Source organism: Macaca mulatta, chromosome 1 (assembly GCF_049350105.2).
Source record: "Macaca mulatta isolate MMU2019108-1 chromosome 1, T2T-MMU8v2.0, whole genome shotgun sequence".
In the NCBI taxonomy this organism is placed as follows: domain Eukaryota; kingdom Metazoa; phylum Chordata; class Mammalia; order Primates; family Cercopithecidae; genus Macaca; species Macaca mulatta.
Genome location: NC_133406.1, coordinates 231,468,589 through 231,488,174, shown reverse-complemented (window position 1 = coordinate 231,488,174; position 19,586 = coordinate 231,468,589). Strand labels below are relative to the sequence as shown.

General features: G+C 51.8%; 1 protein-coding gene across 2 annotated transcripts in view; it reads left to right on the top strand.

The window, feature by feature from the left end:
• Positions 1–15,826: 15,826 nt before the first annotated feature.
• SPSB1 (splA/ryanodine receptor domain and SOCS box containing 1) overlaps positions 15,827–19,586 on the top strand; it is a 76,156-nt gene continuing 72,396 nt past the window's right edge. The window contains 1 exon segment of one of the 2 annotated variants that reach the window (NM_001257717.1): positions 15,827–15,889. The gene's annotated coding sequence lies outside the window, so the exon portion shown is untranslated. 2 annotated transcript variants of the gene reach the window in all.

The window sequence follows — 19,586 nt, the reverse complement described above, 5'->3', positions numbered from 1 at the left end:
GATGCCGTGGCTGCAACATTGGGAAGCCCCTGGGGTGCCTTCTCACTTCCCCCAACCCCAGCAGCCTCCTCCCTCCCACACCAATTCTTGGGTAGGACTGGTTGAGAGTTTCTCAGTCTTTGTCGAGGGCTGTGCCAAGGCAATTTCAAGCCTGGCTGTGCTCCCTCTTCCAATCGGATTCTGCCCAGAACCCCTCCCCACGGGGATTCTGGTAGGGTTCACGTCTGAAGCGATCACTTGCTGGATGGGGATGGGGGCCGGTTGTCCAGCCCTGGGGTGTTGCACGGCCCTGGGTGAGATGCTCCCAGAAGGAAATGCTGAGCACAGAACCACACGGATCCATGCAGGGGCTGGAGGTGAAAGTTCCGAGGGATCCCGGGAACTTGTCACTAAGCGTCTACCAGGCCATAGAAATCAGGACGGCCTAGTGAACAGAAAAAACAACTTTAGCAGTTGTGATTCCATGTTCCAGGGAAGGGAATATCCACCCAAAAGTTTTTCTAATCATAAAGTTATTTCAGAAGCAAGTCATGCCCCAAGAAAACCACGCCGAGGGGTGCATTTATAACAGCCTCACAGGGAGTCGGCTCCAACGCCCACCTGTGTTGAGAGCAAAGTTTGCAGGAGACTGAGGTGGGAGGGGAAGCATCTTCCTGCTCTCGAAAATCAGCACGGGCCGCAGTGCTTCACTTCCTCAGCTCCCCCACCGCAGGCTGCTAAAATGACCCCGAATGCCTCAGAAATCTCAGGGCCACCGCAGCCTCTCCACTCTCAGCCATGGTTCGATTCCTTGTAAATATTAAGACTTCATGTGCTGCTGTGGGGGATTTTCACCAAGTCCTAAAATGCGGTGTAGAGGTTCCAGGGAAGAGGAAGCAAGTGACATTCCTGGCCCGCTCGGATGCCAGGAGACGAGCCACGAGCTCTGCAGACGCCGAAAGTTTGCTCATGTGAGGCGGGAGGTGCCAAGGGTTGGGCCTCAGGTCATGCAGAGGCCAACTGTGGGCCAGGGTCCCAGCGTCAGCCTCCCCCACACCTCCCAGGGCTGTGTTGAACCCTGGAGAGAGAGAGCGAGAGAGAGAGAGAGACAGACAGACAGACAGAGCGAGAGAGAGCTAGCATGAAGGCTTGTCGGAGGCCTGACTCCCCAAGGCCAGACCCTGAGGCCTCGAAGGTCAGCCAAGAAGTTGACCAAGCCAAGAAGTGCTGAGACTTGGAGCCACAGGGCCAGTGGGGCACCATCTCCCCAGAGCAAAAACCGTACCCCAAGAATTGAAGGGAACTATTATTTTTACTCTGAAACGTTCTGGAGCAGAACGCAAAATTCCATCCCTTTCAAACAGAAAACACAAGACTTCAAAGCTATTCCCACTTGAGGTGGGTGAGGGTGCTTTTGGGGAAGAGTTTGACAGTCGTTTCCTGGGCATTGGGCAATGATCAGAGGGTGTCTCCCTCGGGAGGGGTCCAGTCAGGCCTGGCTACACCGGGATGGTCAGTGAGGCAGGGCTGGGTGAGGAGCGGCGGCTCCTCCTCAAGTCAACCTTTCATTCATTCATTCATTCAGCAAATGGCAGCCGCGGGGTAGGCAGCCATGCACACATGAGTCCTTGCCCGCTGCCCTCTCTTTCCATTCCAGACCGTGATTGATCCGTGCACGCCCCCGCTCCCCGCCCCGCCCCGCCCCGCCCCCGGCAGCGGGCAAGGACCCACGACTCATCCCCTGGCCTCCCTCTGGCTAAGTGCTTGTCGACTGAGTCAACGACTGAATCAGCCGCGGTTGTCAGGGCTCAGCGGGACTGAGCGCTGCTGCCTGTGGGCGTTTCCTCCTCATGTGTTTTTTATCAGCAGCAGCAGATACAGGATCCCCGTGCCCAGGGGTTGCCTCTGCGTGCTCACTTTGCCCCGCACTCTGCCGACATCCCTGCTCCATCCAACCCGCAGATGGAGCGGTTTCCTTCGAGCCCCAGGCCTGTCCAAACACACGCCGGTGCTGGGCTTTCCCTGTGGCACGTTTTCTACCCTCTCTGTAGGCAGGAAGGAGCAAGCACATGGAGGGAGCCCTGTTGTCCTTGGCCTTTCCAGGACTCCTGGGAGGAGACAGCACCCTGTAAGGCTAAGAGTTGAACTCTGGAGTCAGAAAGGTCTGAGTTCAAATCCCACCCCTGCTGCTGAGAGTGGCACAGGACAGTTTCACCGCTGCGAGCTTCTTCCTCCTCTGTGAACTGAAGAATAAACCCTGCTTTCCAGAAAAGAGGCGCACAGTGAGGCCTTTATCGTAGAGCCCACGATGAGCTCCCAGGGTCTGAGCGAGAGACCCGCAGCACCGCTTGGTGGGGGCAGGGCCATGTGTCTGTGTGTGCACCTGTTCATCTGCTCACCGCAGGCTCTCACATGCCAGAGGCTTTGTCTTCTACAAAGATGACCAAGACATGGCCCTGCACTCAGGAAGTGACAGGCAAGGAGCGCTCTCAGGGGTGGCAGATGTCGTGAGAGCCTTTTTGACGGAACCACAGGGCTCTGGGCAGAGACTGCAGTTCTGTGGTGAGGGAAGGAGATTGGGGAGTCAGGAACGATCTCCATCATGCGGGGGCCTCAAATTAGAAGTTCAGCAAGTGCCACTGACTGATTTCACATCCCACCACAAGTATTTATTGAGCACTTATTGTGTGACAGGCACTGTGCTTGGTGCTGGGATAGATAAGGTGGTAGCACAAAGGAAGACCGTGTCTGGGGCTCCTGGCCTGGTGGGGAAAGTGATGGCAGCCCCAAGGGGCAGGGCCAGGCTGGGCCATGTGGAGGATGCTGGGGGACTGCCTGGCAGGGGCACCCGCCCGCCCTGGGGATCAGCACAGAACATGATTCCATCCTGATGGAAAAGATGTTTCGGCTGGGAGCAGAAAGATGAGGAAGGCGCTGTTGTGTGGCATGCGGCCAGCTGCTTCCCCTCTCTGGGCCTTGGTCTCCTCACCCACAAGCAGAGGGACTTGGAGCTCTGCTCTCTCAGGTTCCGGTGGCTCTGATGGGATGTGACACCCATGACATTCCCAAGGGCTGAGAGGATCTCCTGCTACTTGATAACCTGGTAGCCCTGTGAAAGCTCAGGCCTCTGTCAATGTAGGAATCAAGGCTGTGGAGGAGATTAGCAGCAGTCCAGCCAAGGGCCGGGCCCTGCTCAGCATACCTCCTCTGCACTGGCATTACCTGCATGCCCCAGTCCTGCCACAACTGCACACTCCACCTCCCAACCTGAGCCCCAGGGCCCCAGGGCCCTCTGAGAGGAGGCAGAGCTTCTCTCTTGGCCTTTGCTGCAGCTCCGCGCTCTCCCCAGCTGGCCCAGGAGCCAGATGGGATCCGGCCGAGTTGCAGAACCACCGTGAACCTTCCTGTAGTCCTCAGCCGGGGACCCGAGGAGCACAGGCTGACGGCCTGATGCGGCTTCCAGACAGAGCTCAGCCCACTCTTGGGAAGTGCCAGCTGCCTGGGTGGTCTGGTATCAGAATGAAATCCAGAGGCCAGAAGGAGCCCGGGGTTCAAATTGCCACCAATTTCCTGAAAGTTCCTCTAGAGCTCCAGGCAAACCCACCAGTTGAGTGTGGAAAATAACAGACCCCTCACTTAAAACCAGATGTCAGCATCTGTCTTGAACCAGCCTAGGGAGACAGAGGCCTCCTGCTCCCTCCTTTTCCTCTTCCTCTCCCTCCCCCTCCCCTTTCCCCTCCCCCTCCCCTCTCCCCCTTCCCCCTCCCCCTCCTAGTCCTCCTCCTCTCCCCCTTCCAACTCTGCAACCAGGTCAGCCACGACCTCTGGCCACACAACAGACCCTCTGCAAAGGAAACAACTTCTTAGCTGGCACCTAAAAATATTGACGTGTGTTTTTCTTTAAATAGGAAACTCACTCACTCCACCCCAGTGCTCCTCTTTCTGGATTCTGAGTGGGCACCCTGGGACCTCACCCAGACTCAGCCGCCCCCTCACTGAGCCACCTCGGTTCGGAGGGATGGAGCCATTCAGGATGCAGGAGGGAGTGGGGCTTGTCCACTCCTGAGAGAGGTCTCCTGGGGCAGGGTGGGAGTGGGGCTGGCCGGATATCCCAAAGCCCATTCATCCAGAGAGGGATGGCCTCCGATCAAGGAATGGGGTGTCTCTGTGGCACATATAAATCAGAGGATGAGGTGGTCATGGTTACCAGATGATCCATAAAACAAGAAGAGTGACAGGGGCCAGGCACAGTGGCTCATGCCTGGAATCCCAACACTTTGGTAGGCCAAGGTGGAAGGATCCCTTGAGGCCAGGAGTTTGAGACCAACCTGGGCAACATAGAAAGACCCTGTCTCTACAAAAAAAAAAAAAAAAAAAAAAAGCTAGCTGGGCATGGTGGCATGTGTCTGTAGTCTACAGGCACTAATTGGGATTCTGAGGTGGGAGGATCACTTGAGCCCAGGAATTGGAGGCTGCGGTGAGCTAGGATCATGCCACTGCACTGCAGCCTGGGTGATTCTACCACTGCACTGCAACCTGCCTCTAAACAAAGAAAAAAAAGAAAAGGAAGAGGGTGACAGGGAGGCTCTGATGCCTCAAGCAGGCAGGCCTTGCCCAGATCTTCAGGGCTTACTGAGCTTACCCCGCCCCAGATCCCCACTTGGGCCTGTATGAAAAGCAAGTCAATGGACAGTGGCCAGGGCAGGAGCATCTCCTTCTGGGTTGGGTGCCAAGGCCGTGAGCTCTGCCTGAGAGGAGAGGCCCCTGGGCCCGGTGGCTCTACTCCTGCATCTGTGGCTGGCCTCATAAGGGCCCTTGAGCTCACACAGGCCCCTGCAGCTGGGAGCCCTGCTTGATAACGAGGCACAGCCATGCGATAGGAACTAGGGAGAGACCCTGACGCGCTGACGGGAGCCATCTCCAAGTCAGGCTGTTGGGGAAAGAGGAAAGAGGCAGCCCTGTGTGTGGTGTGAGGTACCTATCTTGGAGAGCACAGGTGGTTCTGAAAGCTCTGGGCAACGCCCAGGAAGCTGGCCAGAGGGTGACCACTGGAGAGGGGAATGGAGATTCCTTTTATACTGTCGGAATCTCCTTTTCTCGATTTGTTTTGCGTTTTCATCCAATAATGCATGCTGCTCAGATCTGAATGTTTGTGTTCCCTCCAACCCCCAAATTCCTCTGCTGAAATCCTAACCCCCAAGGTGGTGGTATTAGGAGGGAGGAGCTTTGGGAGGTGATGAGATCATCACGGTGGAGCCCTTAGGATGGGATTTAGTGCACTTGTGAATGTGGCCCCAGAGAGCTCCCTCACTCCTCCACCACACGGGGTCACACAAAAAGAAGCCAGCCCTCAGGGAACAACAAATCTGCCAGCACCTTCACCTTGGACTTCCCAGCCTCCAGAACTGTGAGAAATAAAATTTATGTCATATATTTATCTTTTGCTTATAAGCTACCCAGTTTACAGTACTTTGTTACAGCAGCCTGGATGGACTAAGACACATACAAATAGTTTTTTAAATGTCAGAGTGTTACAAGTAAAACAAAACAAAAAAAAAACCCCAACCACTTCCTACCCCACCCCTTCCCACACCCAACTGCTACACCCAAGAGGTGACAACTTCCTATTCTTTTTAGCTGTTCTGATATTTACCGCTGTTATTTCTCAATAGTCTGCTTATGCTTCTGTTTCATAATCTTTTCATTTCTGGCATTACCTAAATGTCTGAAATCTAACAGGCTACATAGAATAATGATTAAGATGCTGACTTCTGAGCCAGATTACCTGGGTTCAATTCCAGGTGCTGCCACTTACTAGCTGTGCAACCCTGAACAAGTCACTAATCTGTGCCTCAGTTTCCTTATCTATGACATGGAATCGTAGTACCTACACCATAGGGCTCATGTGAGGATTAAAGGAGTTTACACATGTAAGTATTTATTCTGTGCTTGGAACATAATAAACTCTCAATTGAGTGTTGGCACTATTATTATTATTACTATTAACTTCCAGGTACGAGAGATGAGGAGTCACACTCTTCTTCCAACTTCATGGTATGGTTGTATTACAACTTTTGGTTAAATCAATATTCATCGTATTATTATCAGTATATAAATATTGTTTACAGCTGAGCCATGTAGTGTACTATGATTAAATTTCCTTTCTAGTTTATTTTTTGCTCTGTTTTTCCTGTATGTAATTATTGCTGTGTCTTTTAATTTCCTAACATGAGTTTTTCCCTTCAAATCACTGACAGAATTGTGACTTTTCTGTCAATATAACCAGTACATAAGGTCACCCATTGATTCCACTTCTGGAGCCTGTTGGCCTCCTCCTCCTCCCCATTATGATGCCTCTTTGAGCAGGGGTCTAGCATGGCTAAGGGCCAGCCTGAATGGGCACCCAAATCCTGAGTTCCAAATATCTCTCTCCAGTAAAAGCAATGGGCCGCCCTGACTGTGAGTTGCCTGCATGGCAGAAATCATAATCAAAATAATGGACTCCCATAGGGGTTGAGGCTGAGCTTGGGGCTCACTCTGGAGGAAGGAGAGGGGCTCCCTGGTGTGACATGGGTTTGCTTGGGGTCCATGGCACAGAGAGAGACTTTACGAACAGTTCTACTTCCAGTCTTGGAATTTAAACCTAAAACACTAAGACTAATTTCTAATTTCTGTTGCCCGCTAGTTCTGGGCCTTGAACAAGTCACTTAGGTCTGCATGCCTCAGTTTCCCCACTCAGCCATCATGGGTGTTTCAGGATCATCCACTCCCCCAAGTGCTGGCATTGGAGGATTTTGTGATTTGGGGGCTGCCCAGCTCATGTTCCAGGTGGGTAGGGGAAGCATTGGTCCACTGCTGCCTGCCTCTGGGGAGGGGGTCTGTAAGGAAACTTCCAGAAGCTGGGAATGTATGGTTCTTTTGCTATAAGGAGAGGGAGGGGAGGGCAGTCGATGTTGGGGTCCAGGGCTGATGGAAAATACACTCCTCCTGCCTTTCAGCTCTCGGGTGAACTGCAAAGGTATCAATAGAATAACAGAGTGAATCCAAATACAGTAGAAGGAAGGAATAATAGAAAATATTACAAACAATGAAATGGAATATGAAGAAATAGTAGAGAAGATCAATAAAGCAAAAAATGATGATTTTAAAGACTAAAACAGAACATTCACACTTGGCAAACTTGATCAACTACAAAGACAGAAAAACAAAGAGAGAGAGAAATGCAAACAGTATTAGAAATGAAAAATGGGAGCTAAATATAGAGACAATAGAAAATATAAAGATCGAAAGAATAGACCATGAAAAACTTCTTTATGGCAATACACTTGAAAACATATATTCTAATAAACAGGGATGCCCAGTATACATATGATATACACATTCTACACTTGTGGCATGACTAGAAATCAGCATAGAGTCCAGGTTGAGTCTGGCTTCCTAGAATGGAAATTCATTCAATTAATATTTATGGATACATACTGCATACTTTTAATTGTGCTAGTGCTAACTTTTTTTTTTTTTTTTTTTTTGAGACAGAGTCTCACTCTGTCACCCAGGCTGGAGTGCAGTGGTGTGATCTTGGCTCACTGCAACCTCAGCCTCCAGGGTTCAAGCGATTCTCCTGCCTCAGCCTCCTGAGTAGCTGGGACTACAGGCATGTGCCACCACGCCTGGCTAATGTTTGTATTTTTGGAAGAGACAGGGTTTCACTATGTTGGTCAGGCTGGTCTTGAACTCCTGACCTCGTGATCCACCCACCTTGGCCTCCCAAAGTGCTGGCATTACAGGCGTGAGCCACCATACCCAGCCTAACATATTTTTATAAATGAGATAGACATTAAACAAATCAGTAAAAGAAATAAGTATTAACAATTTTGGTAAGTGCAGTATAGGAAAAGTGAGAGTGTTTGACAGGGAACCTAATCTTACTAGGGCAAAGGGCAGATCAGCAAAGGTTACTTGAAAAAGTGATATTTAAGCTGTGACCTCAGTGAGTAGAAATAATCCGGGTTAGAAGGTGGTACAGAGTCTAAATACAGAGGAGAAAGAAAGCGATATATGAAAGCAGTCTGATACGAAGGATCAACCGGGGATCAGAGGGTGCAAAGGTAGAAAGGTGTGTGACTCGGTGTGATCAGAGGGGGGCCCATGGGAACCATGGGGAAAGTGAGCGGCAGAGGGTCCTGTCCCAGAATCCTCTTCTGTGGCCATGGCAGGGCCAGCGTGTGTCGCCCCATAGTGAAGGTTGGCAGGTACGTGTATGTCCTTCCACAGGAGCCTAATGCCAACCTTGGCAGGGTCCCCTGGAGACGGTTTCCTGAAGGCCACCTCAGAAGGCCGGGGCTGGGGCCCATTAGACCTACAGACTCCCAAGGTCCTCCTTTGGTTTTTCACCTGCTGTCTCTTCGTTTCCACTTGACTCAGTTCTGCTCAAGGAAATGTCTCAATTTGTTCAACAAACATTGTTTGAGGACAGTAGAAGATTATATTAGTGTTCAGATGTTTACTGTCCCCCCACCCAGTGGAACAGCGTTCTTCTCCACCCCATGGCCTGGGACTCGACCACAGGACTTGTTTTGCAAAGCCACTGGAAGTGAATGGATGGGACTGAAGCCAAATTGAAATGCACTCGCTCCAACAGGCTTTTCTTCTCCTCCTCTACCATCGCAGGGAGAGCTTTCAGGCCTCCCACCGCCCTTCAGCCCAAGCCCCAGGATGAACACATGCAGAGCCGTTCTGTGGGCCAAGCCCAGGCAGCCTCCATGCCAAAGCAGTCACCCAGTCAAGCCCAGGGGGACCTGCTGAGCCCCCTCCAGCCACCCTGCAGAAATGAGAGTGAGAACAAATGGTTTGAAGCCACTGAGTTTGGGGGTGGTTTGTTCCACAGCAATGGATGACTGACACAAGGGACTACCACGGGTCACGGTCCCACCCACATAAGCCTTGGGAGTTCACTGGGAAGCAAAGGCAGACCCTCATGAAATGAACAGTCTGGCGAGATGTAGATTAACGAAAAAATCAGACAAGTAAGTGTGAAAATCACCCCTATGACAAGTGCAATGAGGGGGTTCATGGGAGCATGTGCCATAGGAGCAGTGAGCAAGTCAGACCACAGAGAGTCTGTGGCCACAGAAGGTTTTTGGACTCTATTTTAAAAGCGGTGAGTGGGGGTCTGAAATGTGCATTTTGCAAAGATCATTTCTGCTATTGAGTGGGAAACAGATTGGGAGGGGCTGTGAATGCCAGGAGGTGGATGAGGAGGCTCGGCAGTCATCTAGGTGAGAGGCGATGGTGGTACGTGGCTGACAAGGTCAAGATCAAGGTGTGGGCAGGGCTGTGCTCTCTCTGAAGGCTCTAGGGGAGGATCCTTCCTTGCCACTTTCAGCTTCTGATGGTTGTGGGCAATCGTTGGCATTCTTTGGCTTGTAATGCCTCACTCCAATCTCTGTATCTCTTCTCCGTGTTTCCATGTTCAAATCTCCCTCCTCTTATAAAAAGGACACCTGTCATTAGATTAAGGCCTGTCCTAATCCAGTATAGCCTCATCTTAACTTGGTTATGTCTGCAAATACCCTATTTCCAAATAAGGTCGTATTCACAGGTTCCAGGTGGACATGAATTTTGGGGGAACACTCTTCAACCCAGTACAGAGTGGCATGGGGTGGGGGCAGAAGATGTGACAGCGTGAACAGTGTTGGGGGTTACTTGAGAAGGGGAAATGAATGGAATGTGGGAGGGGGCCACCGGTGGGCCATCTGGTGCCCTATTCTTTTCTTGACCACATTCTGACCTTTCTTTCTGGCCACGGAGCCACTCCTTAGAGTCAGCGTCTGCTCATTTCCTTGTTGTGCGGTCAGGCTTGTCCCTGACTTGCACAGATCCTTTATTTGGCTATTGTTCTGCCTATGACCGTCACTGGGGCTGCGAAGGGAGCACCTACCCTTTTCTTTGCCACTTGGTACTCCCGGTGCTCTGGGTTCAGAAGAGTCACTCTCAATCTGACCTGGGCCAACGTGCAACTTGGCTTTTGCGTTCAGGGGTTCAAGTCCTGGCCCTACCACTTACTGGCTTGGCGACTCTGGGAGATCTATGTAACCACTTTGTATCTCAGCTTCCCCACCGCAGAGTGGAGATAATCATAGAACCCACCTCATAGAACCCACCTCCTACGAGGGTCACATGAGATAGTCCCTGTACCATACAGAGCACGGTGCCTGGCACATAGCACTCAATAAATTTTAGCTTTGAAAACGTCTATTGTCATTCTATGGGTTTGGATCCCTTAATTATTTCTTCTTCCAAACTGACATCCCCTGAAGAGAAAGATCCAGGACATCCCCACTGAAGCAGCCCTCCCAGAGTCAGCCTCACTGTTTTCAGCTGGAACGTGCCAAGCTCTGTGCAGAAGGGTGGCAGGACAGACTGGGTGTGGTGGCTCACACTTGTAATCCCAACGCTTTAGGAGGCCCAGGCAGGCAGATCACATGAGCTCAGGAGTTTGAGACCAGCCTGGCCAACATGGTAAAATCCCATCTCTACTAAAAATACAAAATTAGCCAGGCGTGGTGGCGGGTGCCCCTAGCCCCAATTCCTAGGGAGGCTGAGGCAGGGGAATCACTTGCACCCGGGAGGTGGAGGTTGCAGTGAGCCAAGATCATGCCACTGCACTCTAGCCTGGGCAATAGAGGGAGACTCCATCTGAGAAAAAAGAAGGGTGGCAGGACTGACGCTCCAAGCTCCTGGAGGTATTTTTCCAGGAATGAGGCAGAATGGGAGGTGATTCACTCTCATTCTCCAAACTGGTCCTTCATGGGATCAACGCTAACTTTAAAACCCAGCACAGAGCAAGGCATACAACTTACATCCAGTAAATGCTTGCTGAATGAATGAGGCAGTTGATCCTCTGGCTGGGGACGGGGCATCCTGAGATGAGGATGGAGCAGAGAAGCTGGACCTGTCAGTTTGGCCTCTTTATCAAGGTGTTGACCAAACACAGCAAGCTCTGTGGTGGGGAACAGGAGGGTGAGATGTGTCCCTGACTATTGGAAATCTCTGATCTGTTATTTGAGACAGAAAGGTGAACTTTTCTAGAATATTTATATAGATTCTTAAAATTTGAACTGAAGCCACTGAATACAGGTCTTTCTCCCTCTCTAAGTTTTTAAAAAAAGACCACAGAGCAAACTTACATAAAATGATTATTTGTTAACACTGTTACCAACTGGAATGATCTCATTTATTGTTTACTATTGGTCTCTCCCACTGAAATGGAAATTCTCTAAGGCCCAGAGCCTGGTCCATATTGTTTATCGCTCTCCAGCATGCAGAATAGCACTGTTCCATATTTATTTATTAGGTTCCTAAATTTTTAATAAAAATAAATACTGAGGGATCAAATAATAAATACTTGGAGGGGATTTTGCTTTGATTGTTTAATGGAGTTTTACTACATTAATACTACTAAAATTAATTATATTATAACGTATATTCAAGATGTCCCATGGATAAAGATAAACTGAAATACTGTTAAAAGCAACTGGTGAAGATTTAAGATAGGCACCAATATCACAGCCTGCTCACTATTACTTCACTGTGTTTTTGAAGAACTTTGCAATAGTTATTGTCCCAAACCCAAGATCATCTCTTTATTATTTTTTTATCAAAGTCATAGGAACTCTTTCCAAGCCTGTTTATCATCTAATGTCTCATTTAAATCTCCCCAAAACTTTGCTCTGAATCTTTTCCTTTATTCGTGATTAACAATGTCTGATAGAGCTATAGTGCAATATCATGCTTTGCCAGCAGGCGTCGCTGTCTGACAATATGTGATCCGGTGTGAGCACTACAATAGTTTATGACCAAATGATCTACAAAATGAATCAATGTACTAAATTAGGGAATATTATGAGATCAAAATTCTGTAAGTAGTTGGCTGTGATGGCTCATGCCTATAATCCCAGTACTTCGGGAGGCCAAGGCAGGAAGGTCACTTGAGCCCAGAAGTTCAAGACCAGCCTGGGCAACATGGTAAAACCCTGTCTCTATTTTTTTTTAATTAACATATAAAGCACTCTACTTCTGTTTTGCATCATGAGATAAGTATACGTCTTATGCTAAGGATGCATAATAGATGTAAATTTAATTAATATGCTCCAGTGTTCTTTATGTTCTGGTGGATCTTGCTACAATTCTGTGTTGTGGATCCCAGGCTTTAAAAAAAAAAAAAAAATCTATTATCTTGAAAATTCTCAAAATCCTTGATTTCATTCCAGCACAATTAATTGTGCTCAATTAATGTTTGTTGAATGATTGCACCACCTCCCCAAATTCTGGGGAAATGTGTAGAGCAGTTCCACAGATGAGAACAGGAAATCTCAGAAAGGTTAAATAACTTGCTCAAGGTCACATAGCTGATGAATGGCAGAGCTGGGGGTTGCATTGGGTTTGTCTATTACCAAATCCTTTGCACATTCGCTCCAGTTGGCAAAAGGGACTCGGAGAAGATGGCAGCCCTTAACACTTGTGAGGGCAGGAGGATTCTGCGCTAAGAGCTCAAGGCTCAGAACCATCATCAGAAAAAGTAGCTGATGCTAATTCACCATCTAAGAGTTTCTCTTCACCATTTCCCGGAGACAGATTAAAGACAGGAGCAAATTGTGCTGATGCAAGTAATAAAATGTGTGTGGGGGTGGGGTGGAGTTGGGGGGGTTGGGGGTGACATCACTGGGAGCTCAGAGCCACCTCCCTCCCGACTCACCCCTGCAGTACACAGATCCTTGAAGAAGTCCTGAGTCACCCTTCAAACTTTTGGATAGTATCTATCAGCTTATGTCACAATGTTGCAAGATTGTGTATCTTTTTTTTTTTTTTTTAACAAACAATAGTATCAGCATGCTAGGGTGATTCTGGGCCCTTCTGACACATAACCTGGCCTCCAGGATTGCTCAACATTGCCCCATGCCGCAGCAGTCACTGCCGGCTGACCAGCTTTCCATCATCCGGCCAACCTGCCCAGCGACCTGGAGGAGAGGAGGTCCACTCCCCAGGGGTTCTTCTGGGAAATTTAGGTCAGCGGGATCTAATTATTCAACTGGATCAGAGCTGAGATTTCCAGATTAACGCCGAAGGGGGGTGGGGTGGGGGTGCTGAAGACTTTTCATCAGGAACTGTCTTTCAGGGCCTTAAATATCAAAGCTGAGTCTCTAGCTCCAAAGTGCCCCAGTCTGCCCTGGAAGCTTCCCAGATGGTAAGAGGTGAGGCCTGGAGGAGATCCTCTTAGGAAAGCTGACACACCATGGCCCCAGACCACGTGGCCGTAGCACCAGCCCCATGAGATGACAGTGCCTGGTAGAGGCCACACACACAGTGAATAACCCACCAAACAGGGCTACTCTCCCAAGGAGGAGAAATGAACCCATCAGAGGCAGCTGTGATTTTTCAGCAATGACTGCAGTGGGCTGCACCCCATGGGCCTGTCCCAGAGGCTCTCACCAGTCTCCCAAGTAAACAACAGTTCTCAAACTACAGAGTGGCTGGAGGGGGTCATATGCTCTTTTTTTTTTTTTTTCTTTTATTTGAGACGGAGTCTTACTCTGTCTCCCAGGCTGGAGTGCAGTGGCTCGATCTCAGCTTACTGCAAGCTCCGCCTCCCGGGTTTACGCCATTCTCCTGCCTCAGCCTCCCGAGTCGCTGGGAAATTTTTTTGTTTGTTTGTTTGTTTTTAAGTAGAGACAGAGTTTCACCATGTTAGCCAGGATGGTCTGGATCTCCTGACCTTGTGATCTGCCCACCTCAGCCTCCCAAAGTGCTGGGATTACAGGCGTGACTCATGCTGTTTTAAAATTATTATTATTACTGTTTTTTTTTTTTTTTTGAGATGGAGTCTTGCTCTGTTGCCCAGGCTGGAGTGCACAGGTACAGTGTTGGCTCACTGCAACGTCTACCTCCTAGGTTCAAGAGATTCTCCTGCCTCAGCCTCCCGAGTACCTGGGATCACAGGCACGCACCACCACACCCAGCTAATTTTTGTATTTGCAGTAGAGATGGAGTGTTGCCATGTTGGCCAGGCTGGTCCTGAACTCCTTTTGTGTGTGTGTGTTTGTGTGTGTGTGCGTGTGCGTGTGTGTGTGTGACGGAGTCTCGCTCTGCCACCCAGGCTGGAGTGCAGTGGCGCAATCTCGGCTCACTGCAATCTCCGCCTCCTGGGTTCACGCCATTCTCCTGCCTCAACCTCCCAAATAGCTGGGTTTTGCAGGTGCCCGCCACCATGCCCGGCTAATTTTTTATATTTGTAGCAGAGATGGGGTTTCATTGTGTTAGCCAGGATGGTTTTGATCTCCTGACCTCATGATCCACCCGCCTCGACCTCCCAAAGTGCTGGGATTACAGGTGTGAGCCACCGTGCACGGCCAATTATTATTATTATTATTTAATTTTTGTGCTGAGTCTGTGTCTTGCTCTGTTGCCCGGGCTGGTCTTGAACTCTTGGGTTTAAGTGATCTGCCTGCCTCAGCCACCCAAAGTGTGGGGATTAAGGGCGTGAGAGCCACCACATCCAGCCTCAAGTGCTCTTTTAACTGGGAAGCACCCCTAAGCTGCTGGCCATGGCTGCCCACCTGACCAGTCTGGGTTCAGCATTCCTAAACCGCTGGCACCTGGAAAGTCAGAATGCCCACTCAGGCCCGCCCAGCCCAGGGCAGTCGGTTGAGTCTCCGTATTCCTATTCTGAGTTCAAACAAAGCTAAACTAAACTGATTTTCAGCACCGTAAGATGGGAGACATCAAACTTTGTAATCTCACAGTTCAGTTGGGTTCCAAGCTCTGGACAGCTGGCCTCGGGCCAGGCACTGTTTCCTCTTTACAGTGAGGGTGATACTAGTCCCGCCTTCACTGTATTGGGTTATGGTAAAGACCCAATAACTACGGTAGCCCCACTATTTGTTTCGACTTCCCCAGAAAGGCTAACTCCTCACCGTTTTCAATGGACACTACACAGCGAGGGGTGGGGAATGCAAGACAATTTTGCTCTCCAAACAATAATGTCTTTAAAATCTTCCCAGTCCCAAGTGACTGCTCTGCTCGGGGAAGGGGCAGGAAAATTCCTTGGACGAGCTAGAGCCACAGGACAAGTCCTCAGAGGCTGGGACCTGTTCAGGGAGCAGCCCTGCGGATGCCAGGTGCCCGCGCTCTCAGGGTCTCGAGGTCCGAGGCCCTCGTCCCCGTGGACACCGAAACGTGCGGGGCTGAAACAGCGCTGCAGGAGGCTCCCTGGACCCCCTGGCGGCCGCCCACCCGTCCCCGCTGGGCACTTCAGAGGAACCCGGCGAGGCCTTGCTCGGGATTACTGGGACAACCCCACTCTCCGCGAAGATTTCTCCTTCTCGTAAGACCCCCGCCCCCACTCCAGCCTCCCGCGGCTGCAACCCAGGCCCTGCGCCACGCGTTTCCCAAAGACGCCTCCGGAGGGACCAGAGCTTCGGGCTGGCAACACCAAGGCGGTGACTCGGGAGAGGGCGGCGGACTAAGGGGGCGAAGGGGGCGGCAGAGCGAGCGTCGGGCTTACGCGACCCGCGCCCCGCGCCCCCTGCCTTCCATGCAGTGTTGAGTGGTCTGTGCGCCCGAGGCCGGGGGCGGGGCGGGGCGGGGCGGGGCGGGGCGGGGCAGGGACAGGGGACGGCCCCACCCACCGGCGCTTTTCTCTTTTTTTCACTTTAAAGCCGTCGGTTGATTTTCTCCTCCGCACAGAAGTCGCGCTCGGGCAGCCTGCGCGCTCGCAGCAGGAACCAGGCTCCAGGCGCCGGCGCCGGGGCCGCGGGGAGGAGGCGACTTCGCTCCCTGCGGCGGGCGCGGCCCGGGCGCCCGAGCCTCCTCGGCCTTGGAGAGCAGCGGCGGCGGCGGCACCCCGGGCGCGGTAGGCGGCGCGGGGCACCTGGGACCCGATGGGTGGGCGTCCGGCCCGGGCGGGGGGCGCGGGGGCCCGGGCGGGGGCGGACGCGGGGATCGCGGCGCTGGGGGACCGAGTGGGTGGCGCGGGGCCGGGCGCGGGGGAGCGGGTGGGGTACGGGATGGGGACTCGGGGCGCGGCTCCTCCCGCGGTGGCTTCGGGGGCGCCTGCCTGTCCGCGGATCCAGGGAAAGGGGCCCGGGCCCGCTCCTCGCTGCCGCCGCTGCAGGGCAGGGGTCCCGGGGCGAGGCCCGGCGGCGGTCTCAGGGCGCGGGGACCGTCGCGACGAGTTGCGGTCCCGAGGAGGGGCCGGGGCGCTCCGGGGCCGTTGACCCGTCCCCTCCTTAACCCGGGGGCAGCGGGACCCCGCTGGGCTGAGTTAGTTTCGCTTTTCCCGCCAGTCCGAGTCGGGATTGGCGGCGCGGCCCGGTCCCCCGTCAGGGTGCCCCCACCCTCCCGCAGCACCTCCCCCAGGGAGCCTGCCGGGGACACCCGAGCGCCGCCCTCCCCGCCGCCCCGGAGCCGCCGCAGCTTCTCCCAGCAGCGGAGGGAGAGCCGGAGAGTTGTCAGGAAATCGATTAAATCGGAAAAACAAGGGCGGCCTGGGCCCGCGGGAGGACTCGCGGATGGGTCACCGTCCCCGGGCGTGTGCGGGGCTCGTGGCGTCCAGGTTCCGGTGAGGGGTGAGGACGGGACCGGACGGGACAGCCCCCAGGGGAGGGTGCGGGTCTGCAGGAAGAGCGGGTGTCTCTGAGAGTGCATCTGCGTGTGTGTTTGTGCGTGTCCTTGTGAATATGTACCTGCGTATGAGTGTATTTGTGTGTTCATGTGTGTATGTCTCTAAGTGCATCTGTGTATGTATGTGTCTTTGAGTGTGTGTCTGAGTGAGTCTGTGTGTCTGTCAATGTGTGCCTGAGACTCTGAGTGACTGTGTGTGTGTCTCTGTGTATTTGTGTGTGCCTCTGTACGTCTGTGTGTGTCTTGAGTGTGTGTGTGTGAGTTGTGTATATGTCTTTGGCTGTGTGTCTCTGCAAGTTTGTGTCTCTGAGTGTGTGTCTGTGCAAATGTGTGTCTCTGTGTCTTTGTGTGTGTGTGTGTCGTTGTGTGTCTTTGTGTGTCCGCACGTGTGTCTCTGTGTCTCTGTGTCTGTGTCTCTGAGTGTGTCTGTGTATGTGTGGGTGTCCGAGTGTGTGTCTGTGTGTCTTTGTGAGTGTGTCTGTGTGTGTGTGTGTCTCTGTGAGTGTGTGTGGGGACCATGCCGGAGGACCTCTGGTTCCTAGGTGCTGCTCCTCGTGGTGATTTCTTTGCTTTGTTCTGGATAGCTGGGAGTGCTGGGCCACAGACACCTCACTAGGCCAGCCCTGCTGGTGCCCCTGAGGAGAGTGCAGGCTCTTCCTCCCTCCATTTCTCTGAAAATGAACTACACAGTTTGGGGGTGAGTTGGCAGGGGCTGCTTCCTGAGTGAGTAATATTTAATTAAACACTCCAGTCTGTAGCATCAGAAACTGGTCATGAGTTGAGTTTTAACAGGTGTTCATGGTAAAAGCGCCATCCCTGGTGACTAAGGTTTGGTGTCCTTGGAAGAATTTTCTTGTTGCGGGGGGCTGGGCCCACAACTTCATTTCTCATTGTGGGGTGTGAGGAAAACAGCAAGCAAGGAAGGGGATGAGGGCCTCTCCCTTCTGCCCTGCCCCCTCCTCAGACCCCCCTCCCAGTGGTGGAAAGCCCTGGGCTAAGCATGAGCGGCACAGGTGGTGGTCTCTCCCCACTGAGGAATTTTGGAGTCAGAGAAGCCCTGTCTTACTGTCTAGGCCAACCTGTCCTTTCCCAGCAGAGGCCCAGAGAGGGTGGTTCACTTACCCAGATTGCACAGCCAGGGCTATGGACCAAGACTCCCCAGTCCTGAAACTGTTGCTGTTGGTTACTGTCCCCAGCACTGAGGTCATGGGCCAGGCACTTCATGTCTCCCCAGCTGTGAAGTGATGGGCTGGATTAGATCATTTAAAGCACTCCTGCTCTCTTATAGCTGCTTTTCTTCTGCAGGGAGCATTTTACCCAGTAGATGGAGTGTGTGTGTGTGTGTGTGTGTGTGTGTGTGTGTGTGTGTGTGGGTGGGGAGGTGTGGAGTGGACTAAGGCAATCACTTTACAAGTCTTCCTTTTCCAGCCTGGCTACCACCGTAGCAGCAGAAAAAACAAAAGCAGTAGCACATTGGCCCCAGTGGCTCAGACAGCCCCGAGCAGGGAGCAAACCCAGTGCCATGCCGGCTTCAGGGAGGCCAGGCCCTGGGAAGAATCAGTGGGTTTCAGGGCCCTTAGGAAGGAGTGGTCCTGCCTGGGGCCCCGGTGATGTCACTTTGGAGCTGGGTGAGGCCGTTTCTTGGGCTGCTCCAGTAAGGCTGGATCCGCCCTTCAGTGGGTTCCTCTGGGCTGCTGCAAAAAACTCACCCCCTTGGAATCATCACAGATGTTTAATTTCTCCACCAGAGCTGGGGAATGGGGTGGGGTCCCAGCTCGTGGAAGCCAGCGTTGCCCTCCCACCCCCATGGTATGTGCCGTGCTCCCTTCCTGCACCTGCCCCTCCTCCTGGGTGGATGGAAACTTGCCTGCAGACGCATTTTCAAATTTAGCAAAACCTCTGATTCTCATGGTGTTCATGAGTTCATCTGGGCATTTTGCATCAGTTCTTCTCAAGAAATAGGTTGTGGCTGGTGTGCATGATTCAGTTTATCTTTTTGTTCTGAAAAATTTTATCAGACGAAAGCACAAGGTCAGGTACAGGTGTGCCTCAGTCTGCCCCGGGGTGTGTTACCTTCTCCCCAACCCCCAACACTCGATCAATGAAATTCAGACTCTAAGGCACTTTGATTTTGGACTTTCAATGAGTGCTCTCCCCTCCCCCAGTTATCTGATAACATCTCCCCCAGTCTAAAGTTCCACTGGCAGCCAGGTGCCAGGCTCTGTGCTACAGAGTGCTTTATGGACGTGACTTTGAGTCCTAAGCATAATAATAGTGGGAAATGGTTTCATGGTTTCACAGTGCATGTGAGTGCTGGCTCTGACCTGAGTCCTTGACACGTTGACTCATGGGCTTCCTAAGGACCCTGGGAAGTGGGTTCTGCCTCCATGTCCATTCTCCTGAGGCTTGGAATGGGCAGGTAACTTGGCTAAGGTCTCGCTGCAAGGGAATGGTAGAGCCAAAACTCGAATCCAGATTTGGCACCCAAGTCCTTTGCCAGTGCAGTTTGTCACTTCCACCACCTGAGCCTTTTCTTCAAGAAGTATGTGCTTATTTTTTAAATGAAATGTTTTGTTATTATGGAAAATATCAAAAATACCAAAGTTAGAAGCAGAGTATGATGAGCCCCCAGGTTTCCTCACCTTGCATGCACACACATACTCACATATGCACATACATACTTATGCTCGCAGAAGACGCGCACATATGTACACACACATACACAAACATATGCATGCACACTTACATATGCACACACATACATGCACACATACACACACACGCTGGGTTATTTTGAAGCGCGTACAAGATGTCAGGTCATCCGTAGCTTCTTCCTAAGAAGCATTTAAAGGAAGCATCAAGTCTCAAAGAGGTTGACTGTTACTTTATGCAGGGCAAGAGTCAGGAGATGTACATCCATTCTGACT